Here is a 19,212-nt window from a genome sequence, read left to right as displayed (position 1 = left end):
TCGGGACTTCAGCAACTCAGGACTTCTCTTGCAGCCGCTTTGTAGATAACTCCCTAATTCCCACGGTATTAGGGAGTTATCTACCAAAAGGCTGAAAGACCTAAATTGGTCTTTCAGCCAAATTTACTAACACTAAGTAAAAATTACTTAGTATTAGTAAATTATGCCCCTACTCGCTATACTGTGAGTAGGGGCATGTCTAGTAAACAGTGAGCAGTCTGTGACTGCTCACTGTTTAAAAAAAAAAAGTTCCCCCCCGGCCCCCACCCCTGAGCGGCCGGTGGGGGCCCTAAAGTAAAATTATGGGGGGACCTATTGTCCTCCCCCCTGGCCCCCACCCCTGAGTGGCGGGTGGGGGCCCTAAATTGTAATAAGCAGGGGGACATAGTGTCCTCCCCCCTGGCCACCACCCCTCAGCGGCGGGTGGGGGCCCTAAATACTAATAATGTTTACATTGCAGCACTAAGTGCAAAAGAAACATTGCACCCATCCCATTTTAATGAGCTGAAGTGGTCTGGGTGCCTATAGTGTCCCCTTAAACAATTTAGTATTAATTATGCCAGCATGGGTATCTAATGTCAGAGTCTCCATGTACTCATTTATATTTTAATGGTCCCCTTTGTAAGTCAAAAATGGTACTCTTACATTTTATCCAAACTCACAGCCGCCACTCTGCCCCTGGATGAAACTATTATTACTCATGATGTTAGCCAATCCAATGCTTTTTCATTGAGGAACATAGGGGGTGAAGGCTACTGTGCATGCGCAGCAATCACCACTTGTACCAATCAACACTCCTCATAGCAATACGCTATACCAATGCATCTCTACTGTAATATACTATAATGGCTGTCTGAGATATAGTCTCTAGAGATGTGCCTCCACAAACTTTCCTGAAGTTTCCTATCCTATAACAGGTCCCAATAAAGCCACTTCTTTTGATAAGTTTATCAATGTAATTAATATTTTTTTTTCCTAGAATGGTCCAAACTCTGCGATAGTTGACTATGGAAGTTTGTATACCCAAGGAGTACTTCTCAAAGTTCAACGTGAGATATGCAGGTGATGCATAATAGAATTTTTTTTTATTTGCACTGGGTGGAGTTTGAGAATGTTTTGTCTCCCCACAATCATTTTGATAGCAAAAGATTGTATATACTACTGCAAATACAAATTCTGGATATATTGCATTTTGCCTATTGTTTAATTATATCCCACTTCCAGTAAACTCACTCACTTTAGCAGGTCTCACACAGCAGGATTGTCTGCAACATACGTATAATTAGATAATGTATTGCGGGAGTACAAATGTCAGCAAAATGTTTACACACTGAGCATTTACTTTGCTTTTAAAATGTTATGTTTATCTGTGCGTAATGTTACACCTCATATCTGCACGGTAAAATAACATTTATAAAAATAGACTTACACGAAACCACTAGACTACAGGCTGTAAAAATCATTAAACAGTAATTTTAGATTTTTATATTTCTCTGTAGCAATGGCCTGTTCACTTACAAACAACCCCAATATCACATTATCAGACAGCTAGCAGGTAAGAGGATCTCTTTTGCAAGAGCGTCTCTGAAAGGAGATTACTAAAAAAAGGTTTTAATTTAAATGTTTCGTGTGCAGCACGGGAGTTCAAATTGCTAAACTCCTTGCAAGGCTGAGATCTGATACCTGCGTTCCGTGGTCACCTCCAGGAGAGTGTTTTGTATCAAATACATTGAAAAACGCTGATTTTTCCTTTTTTAATTCCTTGAAGGAACACCCTTTGCACACTTCTGCTGTGTGACCCTGGGTCACACGTAATGCCTGCAAGCTAATTGATTAAAAAAAGGCTTGTCTGACTGGGGCCTCTCTGCGTCCTCCCTTCACATTCCAAAGTTTCGTGAAGGAGGTTATAGCTTTGCATGAAGAAGGAAGTTTCAGGCAGTGCAGAATCTGAGCAGTTTAATTTTGTTTCTCCCCTTCTTACCCTCTTTATGAATTTCCCTCCACCTTAATTTGCTTAAAACTTCCCAACTTAACCAGCGGTTGTCTTGCTTTATACGAAAAAGGCGACTTGTGTTTCTTTTCAAATTTCATTTTTGTTTTATTTTAATGCAATGGAGTACACTCTTGCAAAATTGATCATCTGCATAATTCAGAATGCATGCAAGACTGTGACTGACAGACAGACAGACAGACAAACACTCCAGATCTGGGAGCTAAGATGTATCAAGTGAGCTTGCAGACGAATGAGAGATCGCAGACAAAACGTGAACTGTAGCAACTTCAAGCTTGCAAACAGCGCACTTCAACTTTAAATCCCCTCATCACATGGTGAGTTCATACTGTATGTTTTATTATCACTGCTGATTCATTGTTGCCGCGTGAGTCAAAAGTCAAAAGTCACGAATATACCTGCGCAAAATTAATGTTAGATTAATCTCATTACCATTTCAGTTGCACTACTAATGAAACATTTTTTTTGTTTTTGTTTTATAAGTTCTTTTTTTGCATGTTTGTACATTTTGATTCTAGATTTTAAAACCACTGAGAAAACTGTGTATTTGCCTTTTAAAAGAAAAAGACAAGGGGAAATTAATATATTTTAATGGTATGTGTTGTTACAGGCTTTGTGGCTTTTCTTCAGCTGGAAAAAAAAATTGCAAATGTGGTCAATTGAAAAAAGGGGCTTTGTATGTGAATTGTTGGCAGTGAGGGGTCAGAGTCAGTGTGATCAATCTGCTTTGATAGAGAGAAGCTGGATTCACATTCACAGAAATTAAAATTACCCTTAAAGGCAAAACTTTTAACTTCACGCAGAGTACTGTATATTCAAAGGGAACTCGTATTTTATTATTTATTTTTACACTTTTGGCAGGGGGAAGGGCAATTTGAATAGCTTCAGCACTTACTAGCTTGTCTCTTTGTTCTGAGTCCTGATGATGAGATAGCTATATTGTTAATTACAGCAATAACCATTTATTTCAGTAAATGTATTATTCTTTTTATTAAACAAGCATTGGACAGACTAAATTCTGTCCAGGTAGACATTTTACATATATAAATTCAGAAGCTGTACGTTTTAGTTTTTTTTCCCTGTTTCAAATGCAAATATAAACGTTATCTTAATTTTCTCATATTGAGACTTGGGAATTTATTCACTCAACTGTGATTGTCAAATAAAGTCAGACCAAAATAATTGAATTCAATTTCTTCTATGGCCTACATTTTACAAATTGGTTGTCAAGTTGCCACTACGAGTTTGTAAAGTAAATCAAACCGTTATTTGTTTAATATCCACAATATATATGATTATTTTTTTTGTTTATAGTTAGAAATACAAAAGTTTAGACCAACATGAAATTGTAATTTGATATTTTTAGAAACATCAGTAGGTTTAGTTTTTGCATAATTTGAACAATACCTTGTTTGGTAATCTATTTTTGTAGAATTGTACAGTTAATCAGTTACTGTCAATTCTTTTTAAATAGACATATAGATTTGTATAACTTTACTGAAGATTTGGTCCAGATAATGTATTTTCTTTAATCATATATACGCGCGTGGGGATATAAATATATAAACCATAAATCTAAGTAGAAGCAGGATTTATGGATGTAAAACCCAGTAACCTAAAATCTAAACACACATTTTTTTAATGCACCGTTTGTTGTATGGTGTACTTGAATCATTACAAACTGAATGGATACCCAGAGTTCGGAATCTACATGACAACTGGCAGCATACATAGACATGGTTTTTAAATATTTAATACAATACAATACATTTATTTAAAGCGTTTTCCATGCAACAGGCCCAATACCCCAAACCATTATGTTATAACGAACCTTTTGTGTAAATCGATCTATATTTTAATTCATATTTGTTTAGCATTAAAATGCCTTGATATCACCATGTGCTTTTAATTCGGATAATATGAAATTTAGAGGTATTTAGTTAAAGAATATTTAATTTGAATGGTAAGTAGTTTTGGATTAATCATTACTGAAACAAACTCCGGTTTCACTTTCAAAGTTTATATGCATGGGATTAATTTACATAGACGTTAAAAATAAAAATTAAAATAAAGGTATATGGTTATTTTTTTCTAGAAGGAAGGTGAATTCAAATATTTAAAGTTCAATAATACAATTCACCTTCCTTAAATCTCCAGTACCCCTAGAATTATATACAATTGTGATTTTGCAACTAATGCAACAGTATACTACGGTTTTATTTCTTGTACTCATATCATGTTTACCGTGCAATAAAGTTTAGAAAAAAATAAAAAACAACCAAAAAAATAACTTTCTACCTACTACCTCTATTGTATAAGAAAACCTCTGCTTCCTCTTATATAAGAGGCTGTGCAAATGAATTAAACATGCTTGTGATTTGCTGAATAGTTTAACTTTTGGAAAAATACCTCAACTCTTAAAAAGCTTGACTGGATTACCAAATCGAAGATCAAAACACTATTTGACAACCAAAAATATAAAGCAAATCAGTTTTTTTTTTAAACTCAAATAAGAGATTGTTAGAAAATAATAAAATGAAGTGTATTTTAGCTAGCATATCCTGTGACCCCTATAAACACACTTAAAATACTTTAAATGCAGTAATTAGAGATTTATACAGCAGCGGTAACTTTTTAACTACTGAAATTATTACAACTGCGCAATGCTTTACAAGTAGATTGTAATACCAGCATCAAAACGCAATCGGCCCATTCAAATTATTTTAGTTTTTATTTTCGTATCTTAACATTTTTGCTCACTCTGCTCCCTGGGTAAACTTTAGTGTTCCTCCCAAACTCCTTCATTTAAAAATCCTTTGTCCATGGCATGGCTACAACTGATAAAAGAGCCCACACATTTTAACATCTTAAGTGAATAGGCAAGCCATCCCTGGATACAAAGTGTCCTAAATATTTAGAAATTAATTATCTTCCAAATGTAAATCAAGAAAAAAATGTAGGGACTATTTACTAAACAGTGATTTCTGATGCACTGATAAGCGACTTGCAAAATTTAGATCGAAATAGTCATGTTAAAAGAAAACAAAAAATATATATTTTTTGTTTCGCTGCTTCAGGATAATTTTTTTTTTGAGTTGCTGTTTAGTAAATAGAATCCCATTCCATCTGAGCAGCTGTTTAGTGTTACCACCTCTGAGAGTATTTGATGGTGCCAGAGGTTAAAGTAATTGCTGAAGTGATTGCTAAATGTACGCACGTATTCTGTGGCGTCCATGTGCATGTTCTGTATAGCCGTCTTCATTACTTAACAGCAAAAGGGATATTTTTGGCTTTGTTACATATCTCTCTGCTTTCTAGGAAGCCAAAAATGCTTGTGATGCAGACTGACTCACTGGAGCAGTTTGTCAAAGTGTCAGACACGCACAGTGCGGTTTTGTGTGCTTAGATTACAACATAGAACTGGGCAATGTATACGAAGCAGCTGGGAACTCATGGCTAGTAAATGGAATAGCTTTTTATGGTAGAACTCTGCACTTTATTGTGTTTTGATTCACCTCTTGGCCCTTCTCACAGTGGAAGGAGCATGTATCTTTATGGGGAGGGGTGGGGGGAACACACAAGCCCACCCATTCCATTTAATGTGCACATACCATTCTACCTATAGGGCGTGAGTAGAGGAGGGATCAGTTTTGCACTTGGATTCTTGCACGTCCTGGGGGCATGGGGGACCCCACTCTGTTTTTTTACTTTTTGTATTCTTAGATCCTGTTTATATTCTATTGTGATTTTGTGTGATTTTGCTACAGAATAATTTTTTTGTAACACAATTTTTGAGATATAGTAGAACATTAACAAACATTATTTGATAATAGACTATAAATATAATATATACATCTACAAACTAATTAATTGAGGAAAAAAGGGAATTGGGGGAACATGCGTGTCCCAGTAGCAGTACTGTGGTCAAGACCAACATTTATACAAAACACAGATAAAGGAACAGCACACACACAAAAATAAACTTTGGCATTTTACCAGGTTACTTAAAGGACCACTATAGGCACCCAGACCACTTCAGCTCAATGATTCATCTAGGATTAACCCTGCCTGCTGTAAACATAGCAGTTTCAGATAAAAAGCTATGTTTACATATGGGTTAAGCCAGCCTCTAGTGGCTGTCTCATTGACAGCCGCTAGAGGCGCTTCCGCACTTCTCATTGTGATTTTCACAGTGAGAAGACGCCAGCATCCATAGGAAAGCATTGAGAATGCGCATGCGCATTCAGCTGATGACGTTAGAAGGAGGAGGAGAGTCCCCAGCGCCGAGGGAGCCTGGTGCTGGAGAAAGGTGAGTGTTTAACCCCCTTCCACCCCCTTCAGCCCGGCGGGAGTGGGACCCTGAGGGTGGGAGCACCCTCAGGGCACTATAGTGCCAGGAAAACGAGTTTGTTTTCCTGGCACTTTAGTGGTCCTTTAAAATCTCTTAGCAAACAAATATGGGGATTACTTGGGAGTGTGTCATAAGGACCAGCACCATGGTAAAATATATAAAAAAAACAACAATGGCAGGCATGGATGTTGCATGTAGTAAATTGGGTTGTCTGTGTTTACAGGATATATATCTAACACATCTTCAATCTATTATTGAAAGAGCATTTGAAGAATCATATCAAGCTGGATCAGTGGAGAAACTAATGTAAAGAGGGCTCTGGTGCAAGAAACTTAGGCCCTCCACTAGCGTAAGAGTGGCGAAAAGTTAAATCCCTATCTGTCGTACAACTCACACGATGCATTGCCAGCAGCCACACACTGACATACACACTGACACACATATATGTTTATACAATACGTATAATTTATGCATACAACATTTTTATATTTTTAACCAGCCTCTTGTTAACATACCTTTTATGTGCATAAAGGTGGCTTCCCTGGGTCCTGCTAGTGTCTGAGGCTGATGGGAAGGTGGGGCTGGAAAACACGCTCTTTGCTGCTTCTTCCTGCCTGTGCTGCCGCCCTCTCCTCTCTAAGTTTGCCTCCCTCGCGGTCTCCTCTGTATCAGTGAGAAAGTGACAGGCTTTCACTTCCTCCCAGCATCGGCAAAAACTAAAGCAAATACCATCGCATGTCCCTAAATGCATGGGCTACCACAACTCGTCCCTAATATCTGAATCTTTTAACTGCAAGAATTTTCGGTAAGCTATTCTCCAACTCACAACCACCACTGTAGGAAGCCATGTTTCTCTTGGAAACACGTCACCTCCGAGAGGTTCTAGCATTGAAAACCATGAATGAAGCTGATGTTGACATATACTGACCCAGAGAACAGCAGCAGATCTAATGTAAATAATAAAGGAACTATCTTACTGGAACTCACATTTGTTTTTGGAGCCAGAGGTAAAAACTGTTCTTATTTCTATAAAAACTCACGGGGGCAGGAATACACCCGTTGTATTTTCAGTGATGCAAAATCACTTTTAAACCTTGTAGACTTTAGACAGTGGGTGCACAAAATGAAGACACCCAAATCTTTATCTTTTGTGGCATTTCTTCAGTGAACCCCTGCCTTGTGCCTTGCCTTCATTATAAAAAAAAAGCCATTTTGCATCACTGAAAATACATTGAATGTATACATACCCAAGTGAGAGATCCTGACTTTGCTTGACATGCGCATAGTCGGATTTACCGTCATATGTGCTAACCTTACCCTGAACCCCATTAAGACACTGACACAGGTTATACTGTTGGAAATATTAGTCCACAGCTTTATTAACTATTAATTAATTAAGGTATAACAAGTAGGGTCATTGCCAACAAATAATTTTAAACCAACATCTCCCCATATACATAACATACCCCTGGCAATGACCCCACAATAATAACAATAAATAACAATCTAATTAACATATTAACACAGATATAACCCCGATATAACCCGGCCATTCCCCGCCGCTGTGAAGAAAACAGGAAAAAAACGTAACCTATCTAAATTCAGGAGGGTGGAAGGGACAAGTAACAGGTAAGTTTAGGTTTAGTTAAGATGGCCACTTCATAAAATGGGCGGTATAAATACTGCCACCATAACTCCACCCCCAGCTTACTATCTGTCACTCAACTTCCCCTAGCTGTTATGCCTACCTCCTGGCTCTGTCAAGACCCACTCCCCTAGCTGCAGTGTTCCATGGGCCACATTTCTTTTGGCATGCACAGAACTTTCAGGCATAAAAATATGGGTGGCTTACGGGACATGCGCAGTGTTCCAATCAATAAGAATTGGAAAACCAAGATTGACTGAGATTCTTCTGCTACATCCTAGTATAGGACCTGGAGTTAAAAGATGAAAAACTTTGGGAAGGTGGGAATCGTCTTTTTTTTTTTCAGGTTACTCACTAAAGTGAGAAATGTTGGAAATTCAATGTGAATTTCAAACTAATGGCTAAAATAGCTGAATCGGAAATAATATCCAAGTCAGCTATGCTTGAGGTTCTGCTATTTTGGTCTAAAAGAAACTTGGTTTGAGTTCTTACTTTGTGGTTTATGTTAGGAGATACTCCTTCTCCCACTGTGAAAGCTGTGCGTTTGGATGCTACCACAGTATCCTGTAGGAATGATAATTAATACATACTTGGTAAAGGGTATAGAGGAAAAATTCCATATTTTATAGGTATAATTTATTACATCTAAAGCCTAACCTACAAAGTTATGCTTGGATTTAAACAAGCAGATTGTAAAATCCATTAATGAGTTGAAAGCAGAATTAGCCTGTATCGGTATAGAGTGCGTATTGCTTTATTCTTCATGGTCTGAAGGACATGAATTAGACAGGGCGGATCTCAACTCCCCTCACTATTCTTTATAAGTCAAAGCCTTCCTTGACAACAGGAGGTTTCGTCTTCTCTTGAACTGGCAAGTAATTTCACAGTAACAGATTAAAGTGGCAGTGTCGTTGCAATACAGGGTTTAGAAAAAGCACTGATAGTTTTAGAATAATTTCAATATTTTTAAAAATATAATGAAATAATTCATTCCTAACATACCTAGATCTTCTATCAATATTTATCTTAGCAGCTGTGGCATTCTGTGATATCAGACGATTTCTAGTGAACTTGGATAGTCTAGTGGTTTTTTTGGGGTTTCAAATTTGTGATACAATTGCAAAATGGCTGCCTCCGTTGTGAAAAAAGTTCATATCTTAAAATGATCATTACATGTAACGTCACTTGAGCTTGGCTAAATTAAACAATACTAATATCTTAATTACAAAAACAGAACGCTGTTTTAAACTAATTTATGTTGTGCATTTTTACGAGATGTTTCCTTTTTAACACTATGTCATATTATTGAAGTCTTTTGAAATATATGTGAAGGTGTTTTACTTTGCTCTTTAATAACCTATAAGATAAATGCATGTGCTTAAACAATTTCAGGATTTAAGAGACTGAAATAAAAACATATTTCAGAGAGGTTGTCTTTACAAATATGGATTTAGTTTAGCCACCGAGCCCTTGCCAGAGAGTTTCAGAAACACTTTGTGCATGTGCGGCCGTGAGAGGGGTTGGGCATTAAAACCCCAACGTTCAAGCAGTGCTGTTTCCCAGTCACCTCTTCTTCATCGCCCCCTTGTGGCTGGCTAAACTAGGAGGTATGGGTATGCTTATGGTATATTTACAGTCATGACACATCTTTTGTTGTAGGGGTACATTTCAATGCCCGATAAATGTTACACCTTTTTATTTTTGTGGATATGTTGCCTTGTAGTAAAATATGAAGCACACACCAGCTGTCATTTGTCCTAATTCTTAAAATCTCACCTAGATTTGAACTAAAAACTATAATTTATTGTTTTAAGCAAGTGGAAAAATGTTGATTTTTTTTTTGACTAAAATAATCTTTAGCAATCATTTTTAGTTGTGTGTTTTGTCTGTGTCATTTGACCATAATCATGCATTCATTTTGGAAAGTATTTATCAGAAGACTAAAAACAAGATGTAAAGAAACAACAATTACAGTTTGGAGTGGGCGCTAATAGGCACTAAATGGTGATGACGGAATAATCCAGTCACGTAGAGGAATCTCACTGAAAGTTACAAAGTGAATTAACAATGCGCTATTCAACATTACAAAGACAAGAAAGGAACACTATGGAGTGGATCAAGTCCACACCTAGATTCCTGAGGGGTTACAGAGATATCAGGGGGCATGGACCCCAAACGTTAGTGAAAGAAAAAGACTAATAGTGAGATAGTAGCACCCACAAAGATGAACCAGTTGGGCGTCTATTCCACAGAATGATATCTCAAAACTTAAAGTAAAAATAATTGTGGGATATACCCTTTATTAAGCCGCTTACGGACAAAACAGAAACATAGTGTAAAAATAGTGAAAAACTCGTGTAAATTATAAGTGAATTAAAAACTGGGTGGATGCAGTATGGGTATTCCACAATAGTAATGAGGGTGACAAGGGAAATATCTGAAGTATAGTATTAAGTTAGGATACGGTATATATTATAATCTATACTAAGACAGATATTTCGAGCACCCTAGCCCTACATACATAGAGGGCTTTGTGGATATCCCGGCTAATAAACGTGGGGCCACAGTTGTTTTTAATAGACTCTAATGGTAGGTATACGCAATTAGGAACAAACACCCCTAGTTCCTATATAAATATATACAATTAGTAACAGACCCACATAACCTCTATGTAATCATATGGTGTCCGTCCAAATGTATGTTGATTCAGTAAAGTCTATATTAAGTTGGAGGAGAGTGTACTCTATGAATGCTACTCTATATTTATACAGCAGAATATCGGTATATCAGGAGCTGCTCAGTTAGTCAGGGCAAAAAAGCAATACCCATAAGTCTATATACAGCTCCAGTGGATAGTAGATGGGAGTACTTCTCACCAGATATTACCAGATATTACCAGGTTTGGGTGCCTCAAAAGTAAACTTAATATTTCTCTAGTAGCCTACAGAGAGTAATCATGCCCTAGTCTCGACAAGACATTAAGTTCGATTAGTTACAATGCAGTTTTTATTGCCTGCTAAACAGCTGATAGTGCAGGGTATGCCTGTGGGACTTAAATATAACACACATATATAGAGTGCCTCCCAAGGAGGTCAGCAGTAGTATTGAGTACATACATCGGTTGAGAGTATATAGAACAGCCGGTCCAGCCCCTATGTACACTTAATTAAGCTGCTATTTCAAAACAGCCTACCACTATACAGTGCTACACAGTGCAGGAGAGTAATCCAGCTAACCATGATATTGTCCCACTCCGGTCTCACTCATAAGTATATTCAAAATTTCCAAAGAATAAAAAATAAAAAAATAAAAATAAAAATAAACTGCTGCTTCAAGGCAGCCTAGCGTTATATGTACCCCACAGACTGTCTAGCTGACCAGAGAGGTTAGTACTGCCTCCAAAACGTCTATTTCCCTATATGTGAACACAAACTGCAAAGTTCCCTATTCATTAGTGCTACCAGGACTGACTATTATTGCTGCTAGAAGAAAAAGGTAGCCTAACAGTCTCCAATCAAAGCATAGTCAGTCGGTCCATAACCAGAGCAAACTTCCCCCGTTATTAGTTAGCCAAATGCATCCCCCAGTATTAAAAATAACGGCAAAACGCTCGACGCGCGTTTCGGCGTGCTCACACGCCTTTGTCAAGAGCTCCTGGCACAGCTGGGAGGAGATGAATATAAACCGAGGGGAGTCCCGCCCATCTATCCGTGCCTTCCAATCGGCACGGTTGCGGATTAGCTGAGGGCGGGATTAGACCCCGATACACGTACTCCTCCCTCATAGGCTCATTGTTTGGAGAGTCACGTGTCTCCGGCATAGCGGTCGCGTTAGTTGTCACCATGGTGACGTAAACATCCTCATGGTGTGCGCGCACAGTACATAGTAGCTGCACAGCGTCCTAGATTTGGAAACCTAATAACCCCAAGCAGTCTCCATTAATTTCGCCCTAAACAAGGCGATATAACTGAACTGACTTCAATTAGTGATGGGAAATTTAGCATAGTAGTAATAGTTGTTAATCCCTTTTCTTCACAGGAGAATCAATGATTATCTCAATCTAAAAAGGGGAGTGTATTCATTCCCAAAAAAGTTCACCAGGAATCTTCCATGCAGAGTGTCATTCTCTGTAGTGGTTTACTGATATGTGTAGATGACCCTTTGGGGTAACGTTCACCATAGACACTGTGCTAAATGAGTTAATTGAGTCTTAAGGTCCAAGATATCTTTTCATTTATATATATATATTGACTAACATAGCAGATTGATGAGAAAATTTTCTTGTATCCTTTTATTCATAAATGGACGCAAGTGTACATATATCCACTCATCTATATGTTCCATAGTCGTCATCTTGGTATGTTGGACCTGTGCCAGGTATAGGGTATATACAGTACAAAATTATTATATATAAATCAAAAAAATTATAATAATCAAATGACAATATTTACAGGTAACGGCTTCTCTTAACAGAGTAATGCCGTTCATTTATCTGTTTGTGTTAGCTGGAATCTTAATATTTTTTACTTTTTACATAATTTGTATACGTGTGTTTTTGCATGGTCAGGGAGGGTCACGGGATTAGGAGTGGACCCTGTACTGGTGGTTATATATAGGGAGAAAAAGAAAACCCTTCATTTAGGCCTTTTGGGCTCAGGGTCTTAAGTTTATATATCCACCTATTCAACATTATGCATTTTATTTATCGCCTCAGACAATTTTACTTTGAGAGTTTGATTTTTGGTAGGTCATCACCAAAAATAGTAAAAATAAAATAATAATTAAAAAAATATATATATATATTGGCTAGAAGAAAATTTTAAGAATAATGCAAAGAGATTCACAATCAAAGTCGGTTTTTCAAATATTTTCCTAGTGATTAATATATCATAAAAAAAAATCGTGTCTCAAACTCTAGAAGTGCTAACCCTAATAAGAAAATGTCAATTATAATAAATTTCAAAACGGTAGGTGTGTTCAAGGCGTGTTCCGGGTATGCATAGTCACATGCTAATGCAGTGCTCGGTTGTCCAGACTGTCCCCAATTCAGGTACCTAATTATAATTAGGTGGCATTTAGAAATAGATTATCTGGATGAAGATGTAGACGTTGATATATCAAAATTATAAAAAAAAAAAAAAAAAAAAGTTCCTTTGTAAATCCCAGATAGGTATGTGCAACAAAAATAAATAGTGCCACGGAGAAAATTCCTATATCTATAGGCAGAAGTTCGAACAGTGATAAATAGCTTTTCTTCTTTTTATTGTCTCACATGTTAATTGGTGACTGGTAAAACTCTTGTAGTATAAACTTGCTTATTTACTTGAGGCACATGTAGCGGGTTTTGCAGTGGCTATGGTTTTTCAGATTGCCCTTTTTAAAGGTCAAAACTTACCATAAGATAAATCCCCAAGTGCTACCTGGTTTAGAATACCCCAACACTCTGAAATTGAAAACTAAGAAGAAATTAAGGAAGATAGTACTCTGCTTCATAAAAGAGTATTTAAAATATCCCACCACGCTCTATTATGATCATCTTTGATCTATTGAATAACTGTTATGAATCTGAATGTACGGAAGATTATTATGAGCACCCTGTTGTCATAAACATATGCAATACATGAAATCATTGCTAAGAGCTGTTGGCGCCGGACATCTCTACCTAGAAAACCCTATGTATTCTTCCGTAATTCGCAGTTAGGACCAAGAAGTGGTTACCGTTGTATAGGATCAGATGCAGACACGGAGGCTGTGAGCGTATATTAAAGTGGAAATTAGACTAGATTGCACAGTAATGGCTTCAGCTCACAGTGATTGCCGTATTGGTAAATTAGCTTAATGTAACAAGTTTCCTACTAATCACAGATATAAGCAAATTCACAGCTCCAAGAATTCCAATTCCATAGCTAACTAGTGTTATTACTATAGTAAAACCCAACCTATCAATAACCCGTGTATTTCCAGACGTCCATATATAATTCCAGTTGAACGTATATAGATAAGGGGTAGCCATGCATAATACTTGGCGAAATCTCAGAGCTAGATTAAAGGGAAACTGTCAGTGCATAAAGGTCCTCTTACCCCAGAAACAAGCTCACATTCACATAATAAACAAACCAGCGGATGTGCAGTCTGTTTTACATTATCAATCATTTACAATAGATATTTATTTATTTATTACTGGTATTTATAAAGCGCCAACAGATTCTGCAGCGCTGTACAATTAGTGGAGGACTTACAATATACACAGCCAAATACAAAAGGTAGAGAGGGCCCAGCAATATGTATGATTTCTACTGCTTTCTATAGCGTGGTCAATAGCCAGTTCTGCATTGTACCCTGTCTGCCTTGACAGCCAGCTCATTGTTTGAGTGTGCATAGTTGACAGGCAGCCGGTCAGTCCTGCCTCTTCCCAAATTGCTGAAGAACCAAATTTGCAACGGGCAGGAATGGAAAACGTCAATCCATTTATTTTAGCCGGAGATATGGGTCCCTGAGAAATCTAATCTTTGAAAAAAAAATTCCGAATGAGTACAGGGTGGGGAGCTAATTGTGGTATTTTAGCTTTGACAGTTTGATATATTGAATCCAAAAATGGCACTGTACTTTCGTTGGCAAAATGGAATGCATTTTCTTGGGGGAGAGAGGCAGGAATATGGCTTTATTTTAAAGGTATTCTATATAAACTGTAACAGATTTTTAGAATTGTAAATACATGCCAGAAATCTTTTAGACGGAGTAGAGAAAAGTAAAGTGTTGGGGAGCTGATTGGCACATAATTTTATTTTCTTGAGCTTTAACTGCGATATGGTGTATTCTAATGTAGAATTAACATTGAAAATGTGTCTTATGCTTTCTATTTTTCTGTTTCATTGCACTCTTCGGGGTTGGTTAGATCACCTAGATTAGTGACACCTACCTTTGGTACTACACAGTGGCAGATCCAGAGCCTGATCTCGGGAGGGGCACTTGTAGATTATTTAAATAAATAATCCTGGCACAATAACCACTACAGCTCAGTGCAGTAGTTATGGTGCCAGTAGTGCCAGGATCCCACCCCAGAGTAAGTAGTCATACCGTTTAAGAACAGTTTGACAACTTACCTGGGGTCTGCTGGGGTATAGGGCATAGGAGCAGTGGTCTGTGTTAGGGGTGAAGTGTGTGTGAAAGGTGCAGTGTGTGTGTGTGAGGGCGGCAGTGTATGTCAGGGTTGCAGTGTGTGTGTTAGGGGGCAGTGTATGTGTGTGTGGGGCAGTGTGTGTGTGTGTGTATGGGGCAGTGTATGTGTGTATGGGGGCAGTGTATGTATGGGGGCAGTGTATATGTGTATGGGGGGCAGTGTGTGTATGGGGCAGTGTGTGTATGGGGGCAGTGTGTGTATGGGGGCAGTGTGTGTATGGGGCAGTGTGTATGGGGCAGTGTGTGTATGGGGTCAGTGTGTGTATGGGGCAGTGTGTGTATGGGGCAGTGTGTGTATGGGGTGCAGTGTATGTATGGGGGGCAGTGTGTGTGTGTATGGGGGCAGTGTTTGTGGGACAGTGTGTGTATGTGAGGGTGGCAGTGTGTGTATGGGGGCAGTGTGTGTATGGGGGCAGTGTGTGTATGGGGGCAGTGTGTGTATGGGGGCAGTGTGTGTGTGTATGGGGCAGTGTGTATGTGGACAGTGTTTGTGGGGCAGTGTGTGTATGGGGGCAGTGTGTGTGTATGGGGGCAGTGTTTGTGGGGCAGTGTGTGTATGTGAGGGTGGCAGTGTGTGTATGGGGGGGGGGAAGGAGGGTAGGGAAGCTTTTTAATAAAAAATAAAAAATAAAATATTTCATAAAATATATATATTTATGTCCCCCCTCTCTTCTTACATTTACTGGGAGGAGGGGGGACATATTTTGATCCCTGGTGGTTTAATAATGCACATAATGTGTGCACACTGTATGGTTTAATAATACACATAATGTGCGCACACTGCATGGTTTAATAATACACATAATGTGCGCACACTGTATGGTTTAATAATACACATAATGTGCGCACACTGCATGGTTTAATAATACACATAATGTGCGCACACTGCAAGGTTTAATAATACACATACTGTGCGCACACTGCATGGTTTAATAATACACATAATGTGCGCACACTGCATGGTTTAATAATACACATAATGTGCTCACACTGCATGGTTTAATAACACACATAATGTGCGCACACTGCATGGTTTAATAATACACATATTGTGCGCACACTGCGTGGTTTTAATAATACACATAATGTGCGCACACTGCATGGTTTAATAATACACATAATGTGCGCACACTGCATGGTTTAATAATACACATAATGTGCGCACACTGCAAGGTTTAATAATGCACATAATGTGCGCACACTGCATGGTTTAATAATACACATAATGTGCGCACACTGCGTGGTTTAATAATTTACATAATGTGTGCACACTGCATTGTTTATGCTTACTTTAAACTTTTCATTCCCGCTGACAGTGTTATATGTAATATTGGTGTGAAGCCAAAAGTTATTAGAAAGCATTTTTACAGCACGACTTGTGTCAACAAGAAATGTAAAATGCCATTAGTAAAGGCTCTCCGCTGTTCTTGTCTGACTAATAATCACTTTTATAATCTCTCCAAACATGTCAGTATATATTTCTCATTGTGGATTACTGTTTTTGGTGAGGTATTAGTATATAGGCCATTTCCAGGATATTCCGAGATGGATAGATCAGAAAATTAACATCACACACTCTCAAGTGGACAACCTACATAAACCTGGCAGCTTGCGTATTGTGTTTTTGCAGTGGGGTTCTTGAGACCATCATACTTCCTTTACTTTAATATCCCTGTTTCCGAGTAGCTCCTTATTGTATATTTAGTTTGTATGAGCATATAACATAGCTTCACCACAATACAACTCATAATTATCCATTTTAAAATTACTATAAATGTTTACAGATTATTCTTTGGAAATAATTGAATTTGGGTCTTATTTTAAAATAGCTAATAGGATAGAAATAGGATGATTGTCTAGTCTAGGATTAGACAATTATCCACACATGTGACCCAAGGGGATGGTCTCCAGGAGACTTAAATATGGAAGATTCATAGGACCATAACTACAGCTGACTGAAGCTTTGCAAGAGCGAAACATGTTTTGGCTGTATTCAGGACTTTTAATGTTTTATATTGCTATCCTTAAGTTTACATTATATGTTTTATATTTAATTGTACAATACATTTTATATATCTTTTAACCCCTTAGTGTCCAGACCGTTTTCAAATTTTTTTACCATTAAGTACCAGGGCTCTTTTTACATTTCTGCGGTGTTTGTGTTTAGCAATAATGTTCATCTTACTCATTTGCTGTACCCACACATATTATAGACCGTTTTTCTCGCAATTAAATTATCTTTCTAAAGATATCATTGTTTTTATCATAACATATAATTTACTATAAAAAATTATATAAAATATGATGAAGAAAACGTAAACAAACACACTGTTTCAAACTTTGACCCCCAAAATCTGTTACACATCTACAACCGCCAAAAAAAACACCCATGCTAAATAGTTTCTAAATTTTGTCCTGAGTTTAGAAATACCCAATGTTAACATGTTCTTAGCTTTTTTTTGAAAGTTATAGGGCAATAAGTACAAGTAGCACTTTGCTATTTCCAAACCATTTTCTTTCAAAATTACGCAAGTTACATTGTAACACCGATATCTGTCAGGAATCCCTGATTAACCCTTCACATGTATATCTTTTTTAAAAGAAGACAACCTAAGATATTAAACATGGAGTGTTTTGACTCTTTTCATGCAACCATTTTAACACCAATATATGCCTAAAAAAAATTATTGGTGATTTTTTTTTTGACACACATAGCAATTTAAGAATACATGAACTTTAAGGGTTACTGCCAAAGAACACCCCAACATAGGGTATTTCAAATGGTGGTATATTAACACTTTCCATACACTAATTCTACCACAAGTCTTTGTCAAACTTTTGGGTAGTCATTAGTATGTGTTATTTGTCTCTCACATTGTACTTTAGGCATGGATTCTCAGTTCCTGTTATGTGTTACTGACAAAGAACACCCCAATATGTGTTCACCAACATCTCCCGAGTACAACAGTGCCCCCAATGTTCAGTTTTTTGGGTTTTTTTGCAAACTTACAGGGGTCAAATGTAGGGCTTTTCCATGTTTGCACACTGAAATTTGCCAGATTGGTTTGCTGGGTCTATGTTGCCTTTTGAGACCATATGGTAGCCCAGCCCTTAAGGACCGTTTTTTGTTGGACATACCTGATACATCCATGGTCGGGAAGGGGTTAAAGTCCTTTGGAGCCTTTGGAATCTTCATAGGGTCTGTGCCATCCCCACTAAATTGGCATAACACTATCATACCTCAGAGCCAGGACTGTAAGGTTTTGAACAAGGTGAGCACTATGCCTATTGCACTTTTTAAACTGTTTTTATTGACAGTTTCCTTTCTTCCTTTTTTTCCTCCGAAATAAATTTAAAGTGGATGAGTGGTGTGATGCTACCCTAAAAGCATAAAAGCCAAGTTATATATATAGGCTCCTTTAAATGTGAGTGATGCTACTTCTCAATAATTTATTCAGTTCTTTTTTATATACCATCTGCACTATATTGTGTCTATTTTATTTTTTTATATGTATCACAAGTTAATGATTTTAACTTATAGGTTAAAATCTTTAAGGTGTAGGTTTTACTTATACCACTTAATAAATTTAGATTTTTGGGTGTGGATGAGAGGGTATTCCACACAAGTGTATAGAGCCGCTGTTTTTTATTCACTTTAGCTCTTTTTGTATACACACCCCTCCCAAAAAGAAGGTGTATCTTGTTTGTATTATTCTCAAATAGAATTTCATTATTATAAATGGTTACCCATGGGTCCTACAAACAACAAAAATGTGCTAGAATAACCCCATCTATTAATCAGACCTCTGCAGTAATCATGATATCCTGTCAGTTAATATAGTCTTCTCATTCTATTTATTTAATAAAAAATTCAAGAAAAGAAATTGACTTTACTAATTTTAAGGGGAAATTTTTTTTATTTCTTTTTATATTTTTGTTTTGTATTGGCTTTTTGTCATGAGATTTGGTATTGACGAAAAAACATTTTTATTTTTATACTTATTATAATCTGATGAAACACACAAA

The 19,212-nt window shown here is 37.3% G+C and overlaps 1 long non-coding RNA gene across 1 annotated transcript in view; it reads left to right on the top strand.

Moving 5' to 3' along the window:
- The first annotated feature begins 2,127 nt into the window (after positions 1–2,127).
- Positions 2,128–19,212, top strand: part of LOC134602976 (uncharacterized) — a 349,205-nt gene continuing 332,120 nt past the window's right edge. The window contains exon 1 of the long non-coding RNA XR_010090449.1: positions 2,128–2,328. This is a non-coding gene — a long non-coding RNA (uncharacterized LOC134602976). The remainder of the gene's footprint in view (positions 2,329–19,212) is intronic.

Source organism: Pelobates fuscus, chromosome 1 (assembly GCF_036172605.1).
Source record: "Pelobates fuscus isolate aPelFus1 chromosome 1, aPelFus1.pri, whole genome shotgun sequence".
In the NCBI taxonomy this organism is placed as follows: Eukaryota; Metazoa; Chordata; class Amphibia; order Anura; family Pelobatidae; genus Pelobates; species Pelobates fuscus.
This window is presented reverse-complemented; position numbering and strand designations above follow the sequence as displayed.